The sequence below is a fragment of the Muscardinus avellanarius genome (genome assembly GCF_963383645.1).
Source record: "Muscardinus avellanarius genome assembly, chromosome: 2".
NCBI lineage: Eukaryota > Metazoa > Chordata > Mammalia > Rodentia > Gliridae > Muscardinus > Muscardinus avellanarius.
In genome coordinates, this window is record NC_137787.1 from 162,955,339 (window position 1) to 162,976,995 (window position 21,657).

Here is a 21,657-nt window from a genome sequence, read left to right on the forward strand (position 1 = left end):
TTTTTCTTCCTCCTAATATAAAAAATCCAGATTGACCATGGTATACTCACATGCATACATCTAGTCCCAAGTAGTGTTTTCATTAGTGAACCTCAGTCTTTCTCCTCCACTACCCTTTATTTCTTGCTATACTGAGGATCTTCTCCATTATCTGGAGTCCCTCTCTTTTCAGAAATATGTCCTTGCTTGAGCATATTAGAGAAAACATGTCCCTTCTCCTTCTGTGCTTGGATAATCTCACTTAGCATAATATTCTCCAGGTCTTTCCATCTTCTTACAAATAACATAATTTTGTTCTTCTTTATTGCTGAGTAGAATTCCATTGTGTGTATTTTCCATAATTTTGTAATGTGTTCATCTGTGGATTGACAACTAGGTTGGTTGCATAGTTTGGCTATTGTGAATTGTGCTGTTATGAACACAGGTAGGCATATATTACTGTAGTTCCCTGGATTCAGCTCCTTTGGAAAGCTACAGGATGAGTATAACTGGATAGTATGGTGGATCCATTCCAAGTTTTCTAAGGAATCTCTACACTGATCTCCATAGTGGCTGAACTAGTTTGCACTCCCACCAACAGTATAGAAAAGTTTCTACTTCCCCAACTCCTCACCAACATTTATTGTTATTTGACTTCTTTATGTTTGCCATTCTGACCCATCGGGGTTATTGGATATATTTTAACACATCTTATAAATTAAAAGGGAAATATTGAGGTAGTTCAGTCTAACACATGTATTCATTGTTTTACATGAGTTAGACACAACACTAATATCCTAACACAAAACAGCACATATCCTAAATCCTCAGTTTTAGATATGCAGTCTTGATAGCAATACTGAAAAATCAACAAAAAAATCCTAATAAGAGAAAAATAATTACAGGAATAAGCTAATTTTATATAGCATATAAAAATAAAAATTCAGAAAGCAGTTGTAGAAGAAAGTGGTCAGGTTATCATCTAGAAGAATGGGACCATTTATTGTGAGAATAAATGAGTTATGTAGCTACAAAAGCTGTGTAATTAAAGAACCAATTATGCCAGGCCGCAGGGCCCTGGGCCCCCTGGGCAGGGATTAAGCAGGCATGCCTGCTCCCAGGAATGTCCAGGCCAGGCCAGATCAGGCCGCAGGGCCCTGGACCCCCAGGCAGGGGTCGAGCAGGGCAAGCCTGCCGCCCGGAAGGTCCTGAGGTCCCAGCTGCAAGGCCCTGGGCCCACTGGCAGCGGTCAAGCAGGGCAGACCTGTCCCCGGGGAAGGTCCTGAGGTCCCAGCTGCAAGGCCCTGGACCCCCAGGCAGGGGTCGAGCGGGGCACGCCTGCCCCCCGGAAGGACTGGGGCCTGGTTGCAGGGCAATTGGACGGGGGGTCGGGCAGGGCATGCCTGCCCCCCAAAAGGTATGGAGGTCCTGGCTGTAAGGCCCTGGGCCCCCCGGGCAGGGGTTGAGCGGGACATGCCTGCACCCCAGAAGGACCAGGGCCAGGCTACAAGGCCCTGGGCCCCTGGCCAGGTTGAGTGGGGCACGCCTGCCCCTGGAAGGTTCAGAGGTCCGGGCTGCAAGGGTGTGGGCCCCCAGGCGGGGGTCGAGCGAGGCACACCTGCGCCCGAGAAGGACTGGGGTGGGCCACAAGGCCCTGGGCCTATGGGTGGGGTCGAGCAGGGTCAGTGAGGCTGGGATTAGAGCTAGCTGTGAGGCAAGGCCAGTGCTGGGGCCTCCAAGGCCAGGATAGGAGCCTGCCGAGGGGTTAGGCTGGTGCCGGGGCCAGTGAGGCAAGGATCAGAGCCTGCCATGAGGCAAGGCCAGTGCTGGGGGCCTGAATTGGAGCCTGCCGAGGGGTAAGGCCAGTGCTGGGGCCAGCGAGGCCTGGATTGGAGCCTGCCATGAGGCAAGGCCAGTGCTGGGGGCCTGAATTGGAGCCTGCCGAGGGGTGAGGCCAGTGCTGGGGCCAGCGAGGCCTGGATTGGAGCCTGCCATGAGGCAAGGCCACTACTGAGGCCTCTGAAGCCGGGATCGAAGACTGCTGAGGGGTTATGCCAGTTCCAGGGCCAACGAGGCCGGGATCGGAACCTGCTGTGAGGCAAGGCAGGTGCTGGGGCCTCCGAGGCCGGAATAGGAGCCTGCCGAGGGGTAAGGACGGTGCCGGGGCCAGCGAGGCTAGAATCAGAGCCAGCCGTGAGCAAGGCGGGTGCTGGGTCCTCCAAGGCTGGAATTGGAGCCTGCTGAGGGCTTAGGCTGGTACTGGGTCCAGTGAGGTCAGGATCGGAGCCTGCCATGAGGAAAGGCCGGTACTGGGGCCTCTGAGGCCTGGATTGGAGCCTGCCAATGGGTTAGGCCAGTTCTGGGGCCAATGAGGCTGGGATCGGAGCCTGCCACGAGCCAAGGCCAGCGCTGGGGTCTCCGAGGCTGGGATCAAAGCCTACAGAGGGGAATGGCTGGCTTCAGGGCCAAGGAGCCTGGGATTGGAGCCTGCCGTGAGGCAAGGCCAGTACTGGGGTCTCCGAGGCCAGAATAGAAGCCTGCTGAGGGCTTAGGCCGATGCCAGAGTCAGCGAGGTGGGGATCGGAGCCTGCCATGAGGCAAGGCCACTACTGAGGCCTCCGAGGCCAGGATTAGAGCCTGCCAAGGGGTTAGGCCAGTGCCGTGGTCAGCGAGGTTGAGATCGGAGCCTGCCATGAGGCAAGGCTGGTACTGGGGCCTCCGAGCCCGGGATCACAGCCTACTGAGGGGAATGGCCGATGCCGGGGCCATCAAGCCCAGGATTGGAGCCTGCCGTGAGGCAAGGCTGGTACTGCGGCCTCCGAGGCCAGCATAGGAGCCTGCCGAGGATTTAGGACAGTGCCAGAGTCAGCGAGGCCAGGATGAAAGCCTGACATGATGCAAGGCCACTACTGAGGCCTCCAAGGCCAGGATCGGAGCCTGCTGAGGGGTTAGGCTGGTGCTGGGGTCTTCGAGGTCTGGATTGGAGCCTGACGATGGGTTAGGCCAGTTCTGGGGCCATCGAGACCGGGATCGGAGCCTGCCATGAGGCAAGGCCGGTGATGGGGCCTCCAAGGCCAGGATTTGAGCCTGCTGAGGGGTAAGGCCACTGCCGGGGTCAGCGAGGCCGGGATTGGAGCCTGCCATGAGGCAAGGAAAGTGCTGGGGCCTCTGAGGCCGGAATCGGAGCCTGCCAAGGAGTAAGTACGGTGCTGGGGCCAGCAAGGCTGGGATCGGAGCCAGCTGTGAGGCAAGGCTGGTGCTTGGGCCTCCATGGCTGGCATTGGAGCCTGCCAAGGGGTTAGGCCGGTGCCAGGCCAGCGAGACTGGGATTGGAGCCTGCCGTGAGGCAAGGCTGGTGCTGGGTCCTCCGAGGCCAGGATAGGAGCCTGCCGAGGGGTTAAGCCGGTACCAGGGTCAGCAAGGCCAGGATTGGAGCCTGCTGTGAGGCAAGGCCGGTGCTGGAGCCAGCGAGGTCGGGATCAGAGTCCTCCGGGTGGCCAGGCCTGTACTGGGGACGTCAAGAGTGGGATTGGAACTTGGATGCGGCATGCACAGAGAAATATCTCAGAATGTAAAAACCAGATGCTTCCCCTAACTAGCAAAATCTAGGAGGAAAGGGGTAACAGGAGGAGGTTGAGTTGCAGAAGGGGCCCTATAGAAAATAAATTAAGTTGACTATTCAGAGGGGATGGGATGGGGGAGGATGGAATCTCTTTAAAACTCAGGAGGTATGTAAATAAATGTATCAAAGATAATCGCCAATCAAGCATGGGATCAAGGAATGGGGAGGGAATGGGATGGGGATTGGATGAGGGCTAATTGGATGATGTACGCTTCTTTATCCTCTGAGGTTTTGTATTCCAATGTGATATATGATTACAATGCACCAATAAAAAAGTAAAATTAAAAAATAACCAATTATTTTCCTTTCTCTTTTGTCTCTTTCTGTATTCCTACCTCGACTCTTTTTTTTCTTATCAAAGACCCAAACAAAACTTATTTCACAAAATCTATACACCAAAATTCTGCTTGATACTAATACTGCAAATTAAAACAAGGCAAAAATCTTAGACCTCAAACAGCTTATAGTGGAGAAATTAAAAAAAAAAAAAACTTGTCATTCTTTGTTTAAAACAAAAATACATTTATAGGATTCTTCCTATTTTAAAAATGTTGCATGTATATGTGTCAGTATCACATTGAACTTCACTTTAATTTAAAATTACAATGCACTTATAAAACTATATTTAAAAATAAAAAATGCTAAGTTGTATAACTCTAAGTCTTTTTTTCTGTATTAAAAATACTTTAGTTTTTGGTATATTAAAGTTCCTCAAAATAATTTTATTGAATTACTATTCATTGTATGTATTATAATATACTTAGTAGGCCTTTTCTTCACTAATACATTCTTTTTTAATAATTTTTTTGGTGCACTGTTGTCATATGTCTTAATGGAGCATAAGATAGTGTTAATCTACAACTACTTCCTGAAGTTTTATTTTTATATGCTATATAAAATTAGATGATTCCTGTAATTACTTATCTCTTATTAGGATTTTTTTGTGTTTTCAGTACTGCTATCAAAATTGCATATCTAAAGACTGAGGATTTAGGATATGTGCTGTTTTGTGTTAACTAATGTCTTTTGATATTTAAAAATTCATGTAATTTGTATATTATGAAGTGATCAAACATTTTCTCTCTCTCCTACAGTACATACATATATATATATATATATATATATATATATATATATGTATATATATATTATATAGTGGCATAATCACAGTTCATAGACATATAAGAAAAGGAAAGAATAACTATCTGATATAGCTAGCTAGTATCAAAATATGAAGCATTTAAGGATGATAAAGTAGCAGTTTATCACAGGGCTTCAAAAGCGTAAAATTTTCCTCCTGAAAAAGTGGTTCCTAGACGGAGCACAAACCAACTGACAGACAGTGGCATGCTATTTTCTCTTCTTCACTAGACTCTAGGCTCTGTGTAAATAAGGATTGGTCCATCTAATTCATTGCTTTATTTTCAGCATATGGTACAATCCCTAGTGCAGATCACATTCTCAGTAAATATGTCTTTTATAAGTGAATAAATTTCTGAAGTTTCAAAGTCCTAAGACCTTGTAAAAAGCAAATAATGTTTTTTGCAGCTTGTTTTAGAGCTGGTCTCAGAGCAGCTTTACTGCAAAACCTAGAGTAGATTCAGCCCCTTGGTAAGAACCATAACACCCCACAAGTGTCTTACATAGCATTTACCACTTTACCACATTTTGTAATTATTAAGTAATGTCTATTGCTTTACTTTTTGCTTTCTGTAAACTTTAAGGTCCATGAGGACAGAATATATCTATTTTGTTGTGACTTTTTCTTACTAAATAAAATATATTCTGAAAAATATTAATATTCAGGAATTATTTTTGGAATTACTATGTTTTGGCCCACTGTAGGTTATTAAAGCCATGATCATTTTATTATGTCTCTTTAAACTGAGCTATACATAGAAGGATGAAATTGTAGGTTGTATGTAATGCTTCTTCCTCTTCACAATCTGAAATTCATAAAGACCACCAATCTATAATAAACTTAGGCCAACTAATTCTAATTTGAAATCTATTTGATTACCAGCCCTTTAAATTTTTCCTCAAACTAAATTGATTGTTTAAAAATAGTTATTTGCTATTAAAGGTGATACAATCATTTTACTTCACTGAGTCAAGAAATCACATAGTTAAGGATAAAGTAACAACTCTAAATTAGTTTTCAATAAAGCTTTAAACTCATTGTCCTTTCAGACTAGAATTATATTGCATTTCAACAGCAAAAAATATGAAGAACAAGGTAACCTTTGAGAAAAGAAAAGAGAAATGTCATCTTTATTGCCAAGAGGGCACAAAAACATGACAGAATTTTTTATTCGTTATATTCAAGAAACTGATAACAATGGTGTCCTGTCAGTGAATGATAATTGCTGGATTTCTAGGAGTGTTTTGGAGTTTCACTATGTTATGTGAGGTGAGAGAAGGGTACCTTTTTCTCTCTTAACTTTTCATTACAAATTCTCTCTTTAACACATGGTGGCCATGTGCTTCCAGTTCATTCCAGAGTCTTCTTCCCTTTTTTACAGCTCTCACCTCATTGCCACACAGAGTTGTTCACTCCACTTTCTTATCATCCCAGTTATTTCAAGTCTCAGCCAGTGCTCCATTTTCTAGCTTACCAACTATTGTCATTAAGCAAAGTAGTATGATCAATTAAGCCACATAAAAACAATAGTGCATTTAATTATCTGTTGTAATTGTATTTTCATTTTAAAAGTAGATGTGTGAATAGAACACTTAAAATCTGTTCTCTTAACCATTTTCAAAAATACTATATAACTAATTATGCTATTAAGTATAGTGACCATTTATACATTAGATCTCTTCAATTTAATCCTCCTACATAACTAAAATTTTATGCCTTTTAACTAACAGCTCCACAAACTCTACCCTACTCCTTCCCTTCTCATTCCCTGGTAACCATAACTCTACTCCTCTTTTTTTTTTAGAAAAAAAAATGAGATCTCACTTGCTGCATGTAAGTAAGATCAGGCAGTATTTGTCTGTACCTGACATTTGTACTCAGAATGATATCCTCCAGATGCATCCATGCCACAGCATTACAAAGAATGAGAACTCTGGGAGGTGATACATATTAATTAGCATTGTTTATCTCTTCCATAATGCATTTGCACTTCAAAATAACATATTGTGTATGATAAATGTATACAATTTTGTGTCCATTTTGAAATAAAGATAAATTAAAAAGTAAACATGTGGACATGATGCTATCCTAACTCAAATTCACACAGGAATAATCAGGCATATACATAGACTTTTTGTAAGTAGGTAGATTTAAGTATATTAACAGAGCTGAATTCTTGTTGACTTTCAAATTTGAAGTCTAGATGCCTATGTATCTTATGTGATACTTTCTTTGGATTTATCAGAAAAATAAAAGTCAGTAGCTCAACCCATTCATTCTTTTGTTCAAAAAGTACTATCTTTAAATAATCTTCTGAAATACTTCTAGAAATAGAAGGAATTATTTTTGTGTTAATATTGTTAATGCAAGACATAGTGTATACATATTTCAATGATAGTTCCAAGCTTGTCAGAGCATTGTGAAGATGTGAAGCTGCCACCATGCTACAAAAAAACAAAAACAAACAAAGAATGTTCCAGGTTATTCTGAGAATGTCTTAGAAGGGCACTCAGGAATTATTTCTTAGTATGTACATGTGAATCATTATTGCTTTTAGCACTGGAACACAATTGAGGCCTCCTGGCAAAGGAGTTTTAACGGTGTTAATTTTTGAAAGAAAACTACTAAACTCCCCCTGCTGGCAGAAAATGACAGCAAAAAATACCTATTGTACATAATATTTTTCCTCCGGCATCTGAAGAGAGAGAGGAAAAAATGCTAAGAATCAATCAGTATTCCCACGGAAATATAATAATCAGAAACCAATCAGCAAGTTAACTGCTCTGGGGCGGTGAGTGACTTTCTAATGGCTGATATGTAATGATACATCGTCAGAAAAACAGGCTTAAAGGTAAGTAACCTTCATTTTTCCAAAGGCAATACACACCATCTATTATACTGTCATGATTCCATAGCTGGAGGCTTAGAGAGCTCTTAACTTGTAAATAGATTTTGGATAATGGTTAACTCCAAATGACTTCATTCTTGAGGCAGATTACAAATAGCAATTTTTTAGGAAGGTGTGATGGTGAGACTAGCTAGTTCCCTTGTAATTTTCCACTGTGTAACATTTTGACCCTTAGAAAAATGTTGAAATAGTACTGTTCGACCTTTCTCTTTTTATGCCAGATTTTTGTTGGTATTATTCGTGTAGCAGCATTTTCTCAGATGCATAAAGTTTTCATGGGCCATCTAGTGATTTTCAGTATTAACATAGCGTATGCATAATTAGTAAACTGGGTCCCCTCTCTTAAGTTATGATTTTTTGGCTACATTTTCAGCCCACATAATGATATTTAACAGGAATCCAAATTTTAACCAATGGCTCTAGAGTAAATACTAACTAGACTAGTTTATATTTAAAGAGATGGCATTATTTAGGAATTTATTTCCTAGAGATAAATTATTATAAACATTTTACTATGTTGAATTGATAGAGCTACACCAGTAGAGCTGCAAGTTATGATTTCTACATACATGGCACTTCCCTTTAAAAAGTTCCAGAAACTGTTAATAATACTCTTGGATTTCCCAAAGTACATAAACATATCATATTGAGTTTAAATTATCTCTTTGTTTGGTACAGCTTTTACCATGCATATATGACTCTGGAACATTTTTGGTGTTAACTCCTGTAACATTGTATAAAAGAGTTTATGAGAAACAATGATCTAAAAAAGAAGGACATTATATATAAGCTTGTTTTTGCTTATATATAAACCCAACTATTTTCTAAGGAATGAGCACATGGTTAGATACACAAACATTTTTTTAATTAATATTGCTTAATAGTAGATATAAAATTCTCATCTTAATCTATGTAACATTATTTTAGATATTCACAATAGCATTTTCCATATTTACATTCCTACCACAAATATTTGGTGGTGCATGGAGCTCATGGAGAGCCCTATGATAGTAACAAGCCAGTTTTTCAGCACCTTAAATAGTATGATGATAAATCATAGTAGAGAAAGAATTCTAGATTAATAGCTTGCTCAGGTGCTCGCAGGCCAAAAAGAACATTACAATTTCAGAGAATCAAGGATAACTCTCCATCAATCTACACTACCACATGATGGTATAGTGTGTAGTAAAAAAGGGGGATGGAGATTTAAAGAAAGGTAGAATAAGGGTAAAAATTGTTTTGTATATTCTTTTGGTTTGGCTATGAAATGTCCTCTGATGACTCATGTGTTAATAGTTTGGTCCCCAAAGGTGGGAATTTGGGGAAATCTTTGGATCATGAGGTTTCTTACTTTAACCAGTGAATTAATCCACTGAAGATTCATATTTGATGGCACTTTGGGGAGGTGGTTGAAACTGTAGGCAACGGGGCCTAGTCAGAGGAATTTATTAGGAGTGTGCCCACCATGGACCGAATCTCTGTGCATCAAAGTAAAACTTTCCTTGTCTAAATTGTTTTATTCAGGTATTTTGTTAAAGTAAAGGAAAAGCTGCCTAACATACATGTAAATACAAAGACTTTGGACCTGGCCCTTTGTTTCACAAGGCCACTTCATTCTTGAAGAGAAGGGAATTATGGAGGGGAGATAACTAATGAAACAAAACATATTGTTGAATTCCATGAATAATGGATATTCTTATAACTTGATAATCTACTTTATCGAATAGAGTAATATTACTGAGAAATTGGCACTGTTCCTTAATAAAAATATTAATATCTAGAAATATGTTTAAATGAACAGCACAGAAGCCGCCTTATGTTTCACTCCTGTCATTTGTGATTTGCCTTTTAGAATTTACCAAGCAGATTGATATGAACTACCTCACTGCATACTCACTTTTCAAAGAACAATTTACATCATTATTTCAAGTGGTTTGTCTCAAACTATAACAGAGCTACAGATTTAAACTGTTTTGCATCAAGGCACCATTTTCTGAGCACTTGTTGAGTGTTCTGTGTTGTTCATTCACTCCTAGCTGGGTATGGTGGTACACCCCCGAAATCCCAATACTAGGAGCCTAAGACAGGGAAATTACAGGTTTGAGGCCAGCCTCAGCAACTAGTGAGACTTCAGCAAATTAGTGAAATCTTGTTTCTAAATAAAAAATTATGTAGGGGTGGAAGTATAGCTCAGAGGTAGAATGCCCCTAGATTAAACTCCTAGTACAAAACAAACAAAAGGAACAACAACATCAAATTTTCATTATTCAGATGAATAAAACATTGCTCTGCAATGCCAGAACCTTTTGTGTTTGCAGATATTCTCAGCCTACTTGGTCTATCCCATCTGAAGCATTGTTACCACTCACCCATGACCTCTTATTTGGACCAGATGCTAGGGAACTTTTGTGGTCATCAGATTATTCCCAGTGTATTTGAGACAAGTCCTAGTAGGGCCACAATCCTGCTTCCTTCACAGGCTGAACATTTTTAAAATTCCTTTTATGAAAGCCTTCCTTCTCTGTCTGTGGGCCATGGTGGTTGTAGGAAACTCACCCATGCCCATTGCTACTCTTTGACAAAAAAAAGTTAATAACCTGCATTATTTTGTCATGATTCAAAATACTGCAAAAGTTTGAATATTAACATGCATACTATTTTAATCCACTGGATATGGAGAAAATATGGAAGAAGCAGGAAGGTCTTTTTTGATCATATTCTTCTTTCTTTCCTGGAAAATTCTTTTGTGATCAGTTCTCCGCCCTATAGTAGGAAGAAAATATTTCATAGGGAGTCCAAAAAGAACCATCAGGTCTTGGTAAATTTCCTCCAATTTATTATCATTACACCAAACCCCTTTTCTATTGTTCATAAAAATATAGGTGCTCTAACTTCTGGCTCTTAATTACTGATTGCTCATATGTTGTATAAAATTTATATAAATTCATTATGTTTCTCTCTCATACCCCCCTTTTTTCTAGTACTAGGGACTGAGCTAAGGAGCACTCTAACACTGAGCTAAACCCCAGAACTTTTCATTTTATTTTTAGTTTTATAAAATGTTAAACTATTTAACATGAAATGCATTAACTCGAATAATTGAGTTTCTTTATTTTTACTATAAATTCACTGAGTAAATTAAAAAAAAATCTTCCTAATTTACCCAAGCTGCCTTGAATTTGTGCTACTCCTTAAGTTTCCTGAATAGCTGGAATTATAAGTGTGAGCCACTACACTTGGCTCATACTTTTCTCTTTTAAATCTGTATGTCTTTATTGGGACCTTGGCCATGAAACTAGCAAATGGTAAGAAAAATACATTAATTTTCCCCCTACAATTTTAAGCTAAAGTCTCTATATGCTACTGTTTAGCACTGAGCAGCTCATCTCTACTTAGACTGAAAAGGAGCTGAAGAACACTTTATACTTATTCAAATAAAATTCACTAGTTAACTAAAACATAGCAATGATTTTCCACTCTGAAAGAATAAATACCTGTATAAATACTTGTATAAAAGATACAATTGCATCTCTTTCTCCCAGTGTCATACGTCCAACCGGAAAGTCTGATTCTATTAACTTCTCAACAGGTTCACCAGGACCACTTCTATAAAACATTTAAACACCTTAGTGTAAAAAGAGATACAAAGACTTTCAATAATATTCTCTTCTCTATCTTGGCTAAAGCTAATAATATGTCAAATGAGAGAGAGTTGGATCTCAAGAGAGGTCAGTGAGCCTCCTTCAGTCTGAAGTGTACAGGTATAATGTAGAACAAGGAGGAAGTACCTTCCAATTAAGACTGGAGTTGGAAAGGCATTTATTGATTTCTTACAAAAGGAGACAAAAATTTATCTTTCTCATTACTCTCACAGTGTGACATCACTTTAGTGGCATCAAACTGAGCTCACTGCTTATCAAGACCTGGGAAGTGAAATTTGAGTGGGCTCAGGGTCATGCAAGAATCAGGCCCATACGCAAATGTGCAAGACTGAAGGGCCAATTATTTTTTTCACTACATACACTCATCTGACACCCTTTCATAACCTATAGGACCAAGAACACAAGTATATAGCTCAAGAAATTATATGATCCAGCAATTATTGACCTAATATAGCATAAGTCCTTCCTATGTTTCTGTTATCTTTCTACATTTTCAGTGCATTGAATTGGTTATGATTATTTCATATGCAGTAAGCTGTTGATACCTCAATTTCTTTTCATACAGTTTCCTTCATGTGAGTAATTATTTATTAACAATGTGTGTTTAACAGGTATTTATATTGCATGGGCTTTTGGCTAAAATGGGAAATAAAATGATAAAACCAAAACTAGTATTACAACATTTGTTCAGTCAATAAATATGTCTTTCTGATTGGATGAATCAGTGGTAAAGTATTGGAGGACATTTGAGGGGGAGTTGATCCCTGAGATCTGTGGAACATGCTGAATTGTTTTCTTAGTTTCAGTTTGTTTTTTTCTCTGTGATTAGCCCATCTGTTTGCTAACTGGTACTTATGAAATGTAGGCTTCTGCACTCCCCTTACAGAGGCTGGGAAATAGGAGCTTTATTTTTCCTGATGATACATTTCAAAGGGATGGCTCCCAGGTTTTCCAGAAAGACATTCCTGAATTGTAAAACAAGGCAAGAAGCTTTGAACAAAGGGTTATATATATCTCAATGGAGCAAAGTAATAATTTACAAGTTTTGTCAAGAAAAGGCTCTAAGAAAAGGATCTAGAATCAGAAAGAAGTCTGTTTAAAGCTCAAACTGAATGAAACAAGATTATGTTGACCGAAAGAAACCACCTAAGGGAAGGCAATAGGGGAAAGCTTGTTTTAAGTGATTTAAGGAAGGTGACTTAAGAAGTTCTGCTAGGACACTGATAAATAACTGAGAATTCTGGGGAACCAAATGTTCTGGATAGAGAGAAAAGAATAAGTACTCTTTCATAATAATCTCTTTTTCACTCCTTTAGTCAATGCTGTCATAAAACAGAAAAAAAAAAGTTTGCTTCTCTATTCTTTTTATTTGCTTATTTTTAACATCCTGGCATGAGAGAGCAGTTCTGACCATAAGTACCTCTCTTTCAGGGTCCAACCTTTCAGGTGCTATATAATGGTTTTATAGTAAAATTCGCTAAAATATGGGCTATAGAGAGAAAAGGCTAAAGTATTAATTTCTTGTAGCAAGCATGTTCCTACATGTGTTTTATAGATGTGTTGTCTAGTTGTGACCTGTTATAGAAAAATATGACTTTGAACACAGTTATTACTACTATTCAGCCTATAGTCACTTTAATTTCATTAAGAATATTTATGAAAAATATTAAAACCAAATCCCATATTGCCATATATTTGATCACCTTTATACATTTCCAGTAACTGACAACAACTCTATTTGTAATAGAATAGTAAACTAAAAACTCCAAATTAGAACTTTGGTCATCCTGTCTAATTTAAAATTCAAACTGAATCATGGAATTTTTAGTAACAATACAGTATCATGTATATTATATTCATTATATTCATCTATTCCAAACAATTCTAACAAAGTCTTACCACATGATGGGGTCCTCTAGGTCCTTCTTTAATAACTAGATAAGAGTAATTGCTTCTTTGCACATTAATAAGAATGAAGTGTTTGAATTTGAGTATTCTCTCATGTATGCTAACTATCTAATTCAATTCTATGTACTTATTATTAAAATGGTTTCTTTTTGGTATACAAAATTGATGAAAAAAAGTAGACTCTACTCACATAATTACAAAGTAATTTTATGATGCCCCTACTCTTCTCTCATAAACAGTGAAATGAATTTTCAGTAAGTAGATTTTCTACTATCTGGATTGAAAAAGCTGAATGTTTTCTAAATAAGCTAGATAGAAGTGAAAAATTCCAAGGGGAGAATACAAAATGAGTTTGTACTAAAGTCATATAGAATTATCACTCATTTTGTATAGTAATGATTTTATTTATATATTTATTTATGTATTTATGTATTTATGTATTTATGTATTTATGTATGTATTTATTTATTTATTTATTTATTTATTTATTTGAAGTACTGAGAATGGAACCCAGGAGCATTCCACCTCCGAGCTATACCCAAGCCCTATTTTTTATTCTTTATTTTGAAACAAGGTTTTCAGGGCCTCACTAAGTAGCTGAGGCTGTACTAGTACCAAGATTCTCCTGCCTCAGCCTCCCAAATGCTAGGATTACAAGCATGTGCTACCATGCCCAGCTTATAGTAATAGTTTTAAATTTAAAATAATGGAACAAAAGAAAGCATATCTGCCTCTCATGGCCCTAAGCTATTACAATGAATATACACATATGTTGGGGCTCCAGAATCAAATACCCCAAAGAATAGTACTTTGCCTTAGAAGCCCTCCATTCTGCTCCTGTGCTCCTATCTCTCACCCTCAGTCCACCCTTAAGTGTGTTGGAAAAACAAGAATTTCTTTTTTCCCAAGGCATATCATAGACTCTAGAGCCCCATATTCTGAAAAGAGGATATAGATCCTAAAATTAAGGGGTGAAGGCTTAGGATATACCTCATTGAAATGGATAGATAAAAAAACAAACAATTATGTACCTGGGAGAGCAAGAGTGTCCAAGCAAAATGTGGTATCATGAACACCTTACAATATTTTTCCTCTCACAGGTGCCCAACTGCTTGTTAGTCTAAAGGAGTCTCACCCCAAAAAGAAAAGCACACCCATGCCAGTGTGCCTATGGCCAGGAAGAAGCACATCTTTGGAAGAAACTCTGTACCTCCAGCTGGCAGCAAACTAAAAATTTAAGAAAAATGCTTTTATTGGTTTGTTGAGATTTATGTTTTTATTGATTTACTGAGATTATAATCTGCATTGTAATCTCACATCATAATGTAAATAATGTAGACAATGACATGCACACTTTTAATCCTCAAGACCCACACCTTTAATCCATCTCCCCATGTAAAAGTTTTGAGATGTTTGGTAAAGAAAAGATACGTAAGAAATATCTGACACTTGGACAAACCCAAACTTCACCCACCGATGTAATGATGCCCAGGGGCAGAGGAGTCTCCTAAAAAATAGGTGTAAAGACCCTAAGAGGCCTCTTTAAATGTTGAGATGGCCTGTGATCTCCTTTAAATCTGTATAACATACTTTCCTAAATAAAACTCCATCTTTGCCTCTGACTGGCTCCTGCTAAAATTCTTTTCTACCACGGAAGCCAAGGATCACCCCAGTCCTGAAGAGAGTTTCCCTTTCCCAAGCCTGGGAGCACCTCAAGACTTCAGAGAATTATCATGATTCCTGTGAAAATAGAACATAAAAAATTAATGAAACCTATTACATAGTTTAATATATCGCTCTTTAAATTATTGGTACTTGTATGAGAACAGAAAATAATTCTATTAGAAAACTTTTTTATTTAAAAATACCTTAAATTATAATGTAATTAAATACATATGAATAGTTTCACATCAAAAAGAATTTGTTCTTCATTAAAAAATGAAGTATAAAATTAATTAACTTTTGCTAACAAATTGTTAAATTACTGAGAATGATTTTTTGCATGTTAATAATTTGTTAATTTTAGTTGACGTTTTCAAGTAATTGGATGCACTAGCAATTTATTAGAAACAATTGTTTTTATTAAGAAGTAATGCATTATCAAACTATTATGCAGGATTTTTCTTTGTCATGCAAATACTGAGTTGAGATGGCCAGAAAATACTATGGAGTTTTCATTATGAGAGGATTTGCCCAGCTCCATCTTGTCAAGGTGAAAAATCCCCAATTGTGAGCATTATCACCTGTGTAGGGTACAAAATGAAGACACTGTGTAGCATGGAGGAAGCGGTCAATATCTCATTAGTCCTGCTAAACAAGATTTATATTGCAACACATCCTCCAGTTTTAGTCTATAAATTATATAGAACCTGGATCCCCAACTCAGAGGCTTATTAGCAACTACTATTCGAAGGGTATGCGAAGAAATACTTTTATGTGTTAACTTAACCAGAGGTCTTGGCTAATAAAAAAACAAATTTAGTATAAATATTTGAAAGGCATAGGAATGGATGAATGTCCTTGCTTATAAAATCATATTCTCTAATGGTGGATATATGATATATTTGTAATTATCTTTAAAGTGTGTATAATGAATGCATGAACAGAGATGTTTATGAGATTAGCAATTATTTTATTTTAGAGAAAGGATCAATAAGATTTGTTTATTTTTAGTAGTTTTGATTACTTTGGATTTAGAAAGATTCCCCTTGGTGTCCAGTGTTGTGAATTATTGGTTAGCAATGTATCCAGGCCCTAAGTTTTCATCAGTTTTTTCCTATCCTAGAATATTTCCCCTAGAAAAAAATTGTAAGGCTACATGAACTTCATTCTTTGAAAATATTAAACAGTTTTAAGAGTAATAATATTTCTAGAATAAGTATTTGAATATATTCTATATGTTTTTAATTTATACAAATAAGGAATGGCTTTATAAACATCATTTCGACTAAAAATTTAGACCCACTTAAATTTGACTTTAGGTGCTGATACTGTTTAAAAATAAGATAGGTGAAGGTGGGCACATTATTTGTAAAGCTTTCTGATGCCCATCTGACCAAACCATCTGACAAAAAGAGTGTAATGATGATTTCTAATAATTGTTAACTAATATCTTATGTAAAACCATTAATAAGGTATTTGCATTACCGTTCCTCAGCTAAGATATGCCTGTAAATACACAGGCTGTTGCTGTTTCATTTTCTCTGCTTCTTTATACCATGCTAGATATAATACGTGGTTTTATCATTCATTACTCATGTGTAATGGCACAATAGTATTCTATAAGACATTATATACTTAATTACTTAGGACCTCATTTTAATCACCCACCCATCCTCTTCAGGAACTGTATCTTGATTGATGCCTTTAATCAGATGTGATTTTACTGTTATTTAACCTTCTTATTCCAAAATTATGTTTTTATGCTTTTTCCATTTACTCTTTACTAATTCTCTTTTCTAAACATACTTCTGAAAAAGTATGTGACTATCTATATTCCATTCTGAATTCTCTTTTACCTACTATTCTGACCTATAAAATTTTTTTCTTTTCTAAGATCTAGACAAATAATGAATGTATATTTTTTTCTGACTGTCATTTTTCTTCTCCAGTTTCCAGTAGCTATGTAGCACATATTACAGACTATTTTATGTTGCAATTGATATACATTATCTTTTGCTAAATTATGAATAATATTAAATATATGATGCTCTTATGTATCTATGATTTTAACTCTAATATATTACATGTGTATTTATATATACACATATCTTTTTTCTGAGAGGAGCACTGTATTAGTAAGCCTACCTGAAACATATGTGGTTCACATAAGTAAATCTTTTCCCAAAAAAGCCTTTAATTTGATCTTTGTTTTGGTGTTAAACCTAAATTTGAATATTAAATATATATTTCCCTGTGTAATAGTAGTAGTAACATACTTTCTGACTGTACAGAAAGAAGTGTAAGAAAACGATTGATAACTTTGGCATGAAATTTTTAAACTTTCCTTTCATATTTACAAAAGATAAAAACAACTCTATGTATATGAAGCACAGATTTATTGAAAGAACTCTAGAAATCAAGGTTCGTATAAGCTTTATAAGCTTTATTATGAGATAATTCTAACCTAACTTGCAGTTAACAAATGTTTGCTTCAAAGTACTTAAAAAAGATATACATGCAAAAGGATTATTAATTTTCAGGGAGCCAATGTCATTAAAATCTTGTAAGAAAAGAGGGTATTCTTATGACTAATACATTGTTTAACAGGAATTTTGGATAAAAATGAGAAAGGAATATAAAAATATATTTAGACTTATATCTTTTGCAATATGAATTTGACAGCAACATTCTCCACCAACTAGAATTTAATGAAGCTTCTTTTTGGTTCAGAAGCCAGTAAGAAACTGCAGTAATCTAACCTTGAAATAACAAAATCATGAATGACCATTTCAATATATAAATAAAATATACATGATTACAACCTAATTGGGAGTCTTTTATATGAAAAGATGGTAGATAATATTTTTCAAGAAATTAAATATTTTATTTTAATTGATAATGTTAATTATGTATTTATGGACTTTAATGTGATGTTTTGATATATTTGAAAATTTTAAAATGACTTTAACATTAGTTAATTAAGAAATATAACACTTCTTTTATTTAAAATTTTTTGTGTGATGAGAACATTTGAAATCTATTTTTTAGTTATTCTAAATTATGCAACATCTTATTAGTAGTATTATTAATTATAGTCCTCATGCTGTGGATTAGATCTCAAGAACATATGCAAGAAAATATAGGAGGCAATAATATTTATGATTATTTATTTTTAGCAATAAATAAAGCATTTACTACAGTCAAAAACAATTACAAAAGTAACAATTAGTAAAAACAATAATGAGAGAGAAAAGAATATTGCAGGTTCAATAATTCCTGTGAATACCCTTTCACAGACAATCATGAATATATAGCATATTACTTTATTACAGATAATCTTGCTTATTAAATTACAGAAATTACAGAAAAAATACTGCTATTTACCATTAATTTATGAGTGAAATTTCTCCAGAAGAAATACTTAAAAAGTTCAAAACCAATGTTGAATTGATTAAAGTTTTAATGAATTTTACTTGTAATAAAAATTTTAAATTACATTTAAAAACCCAATATTATAACACCAGACTATAAAAGAGAATAAAAGACATTTCTATTTTGTCAATAGAAAGAGTAAAAAAATAACTACTGGTATGTGATTAAAACGGAACATTGTGATTTATGATATAATTAATATGATTATACATGTTCTACTCTACAAACACTATAAAATGTCAAATTAAGCTAAAATATCAAAGATAACCTGTAAAATAATTGTGTTTTATATTGCTATGGGCAAAGTTGATATCTAAATATTAACATAAATTTATAATTACAACATTTTCAGATTTTGAATTTGTGTTCAACTGAGGCTCTCAAATTATTTTAGCCAACATGATTCATTCAAATCAGCTTATTTTGTTTCTCTTTTCTCTATATTCCTAATGAAACATACAAGAATAACACACACAGTCAGACAATAGGTGAGTTTATTGCAAATTTGTTTTAAAATAATCACAATAATTTATAGTGTAGAATATCCCCAATTATAAATGATTAAAAAGTTTAAATAAAATCTGTCACTATTAAGAAACTCTAAAACACATCTTTTTTTTTTTTCTTTTTTGTTTGTGTGGTACTAGGGAATGGGACCCAGGGACATCTGCCTTTTAGGTACAACCCAGTTCTATTTTTTATTCTTTATTTTATTTTATTTTATTTTATTTTTTTGTGGGTCTGGGGATGGAACCCAAGGGCAAAGTTACACCCCCTGCCCTATTTTTTATTCTTTATTTTAAAACCAGGTCTCACTGAGTTGCAAAGGGTCTCACTAAGTAGTTGAGGCTGTCTGCGAACCACGGTCCTCTGGTCTCAGCCTCCCAAAATCTGGGATTACAAGTGTGTGCCACCACATCCGGCTCCTATTCTTTATTTTAAAACAGAGTCTTGTCTCAGCCTCCTAAAAGCTGAGATTGCAAGCATTAGCCACCATGGCTATGACCAACTTTAAAACACATCTTTCTCTTTAGTAAGTAATTAATTGGGAAATAAAAATTATGAAACAATGAAAACTAGTAAAAACTTGTACATACTTGAACCCTTTAGGTCAAAGAAATTTTAACAATTCACAAATAAACTGCTCTGTGTTTCCCTCTGTGAATTTTATGGGGGAAATTTTGAGGACCAGCATATGGAATACTTTAATCTATCTTATAGCTGCTTAAATTTGAACTAAAATGCAAAAGAAAAATGATCATAAAATAGCCCTTTCTGAAGAAGGATGGAGAGAAAGCTGAAGAATAGGAGGGAGAAAAAAATGACATGAGCAAAGGTCAATCAGGTCAGTTCAGGAAGACAAGAGGGGATCATTAGAGCTAAGCAGTCAAAGTGGTACCCCTGGATTACTGTAAGGACTAGATAAAAATTAACTATGTCTAGTGAAAAAAATGTGTCTTTGACCTTCAGGTCAAGGCCTCAGGGGTGGAGGTGATTATATTTTTAAAGCAAGAGCAAGAGACCATCAGGACACAACCAAAACAGCTAAAATCTTTGGTGGTGTCAAAAGGAGAGTTGTATTGCCTTATTTATTCACATTATCAAAGTCTAGATTTCCTGACCCTAAGGACAATCTCTTTCCCAGATGAACTCAGGCCTTTCTATATTACCTTTTGTTTTTGATTTTTTTAACCTAGATGTAGACCTTCAGATTTGGCATCAGAAAAACATTTTAAACAAGCATACCCTTCTAGTCTTGAAACACTTGCTTTTGAGAAATCAGAAAGTAATGGGAGCACAATAAATTGTGCACAGCGATCTGGCTTGCCGTCAGCATCTAGAATGGTGTTGATTTGGAGAAGCTTTCCTGGGAATGTTTACAAACCTCAGCTCTGTCATCTGTCCACACATCTGCCCTTCAGGTCAGAGAAGAATAATAGGGTTTCTTTTATTTTATTTCTTCTACTTGTTTGTCATCCATATATGATGTGAGTACATTATTTGATTAAATGCAAAATCGAATTTTGGTGACATCATTATCCACAAACATAAGTCTAGTTTCTCACTGCTCAGAAAATAATCAGGAGCTCAAGGATGGTAGCTTTATATTGGAAATATGATTATTATGTATCAGAAAAATAAAATCATTAACATTTTAATAAAAGTTTGATGCTGTATGGGTGAAGGAGAGAAACATCCAGACATTTTTTTTTCATCTTTCAGAATTTATTTGCCATTGTCTGGAGAGGAAGATATTTGGGAGAAGAAGGATACCCAGGTAAATTTGTAAGTCCTATCAAGCTGATTGAGGGGCTCCTGCAGAATATGTTCCTTGATGTAAATATTTTCCAAAGTTTGACCATTACCTTTTTCTTTTCTTTTCTTTCTTTCTTTCTTTTTTTTTTTTTTTTTTTTTTTTTTTTTTTTTTTTGTGTGTGTGTGTGTGTGTGTGTGTGTGTGTGATACTGGGGATGGAACCCAAGGACATTCTACCTCTGAGCTACATCCCCAGCCCTATTTTTTCTTCTTTTACTTTTGAAACAGGGTCTTATTTATTTGCAAAGGACCTTACTAAGTAGCTGAAGCTGGCCAACTGGCAGATAACCAGGGTCCTCCTGTCTCAGCCTCCCTAATGCTGGGATTACAAGTGTGAACTGCCATGCCTAGTCAATCTGATGGAGAGTAAGCACATTCATGTCTAATAAACTGGTTTTCGAAAGCACCTATGGAAAATAATAACCAGTTATATGTATTGATGTGGGGTTTTTTTGGTGGTACTGGGGTTCTTGGAAACCCTTTTACCTCTGGGCTACACTCCCAGACCTGTTTTATACTTTTTTACTTGGAAACAAGGTCTCTTAAACCAGAGTGGCTGGCTTTGAACCTGTGCTATCCTCCTGTCTCCGCCTCCCAAACGCGGGGATTACAAGTGTGTGCCACCACATCCGGCTTTATTGAGGTTTAAAAACAAATAATATTTTAATTATATTACCACCAAAAGATTTGCTAAGAATAAAAAAAAAAAAAAATAAAGCAGTAGCCGGGTGTGTTGGCACACACTTGTAATCCTAGCATTCGAGCATCCGGGAGGTTGAGACAGGAGGATCATCATTCGTGGACAGCCTCAGCTACTTAGTGAGGCCCTCTGCCACTTAGTGATACCCTGTTTCAAAATAAAGAATAAAAAGTTGTACAGGGGGTGTAAGTCTGAGATCAAATACCCCTAGGTTCCATTCCCAGACCTGCAAAAAAAAAAAAATATTAAGCAGTAAAATTTGTAACTAAAATCAACTTTAAAGAGCAACCATTTTAAGAATTTTACTATAAAAATTAGGGAACCAAG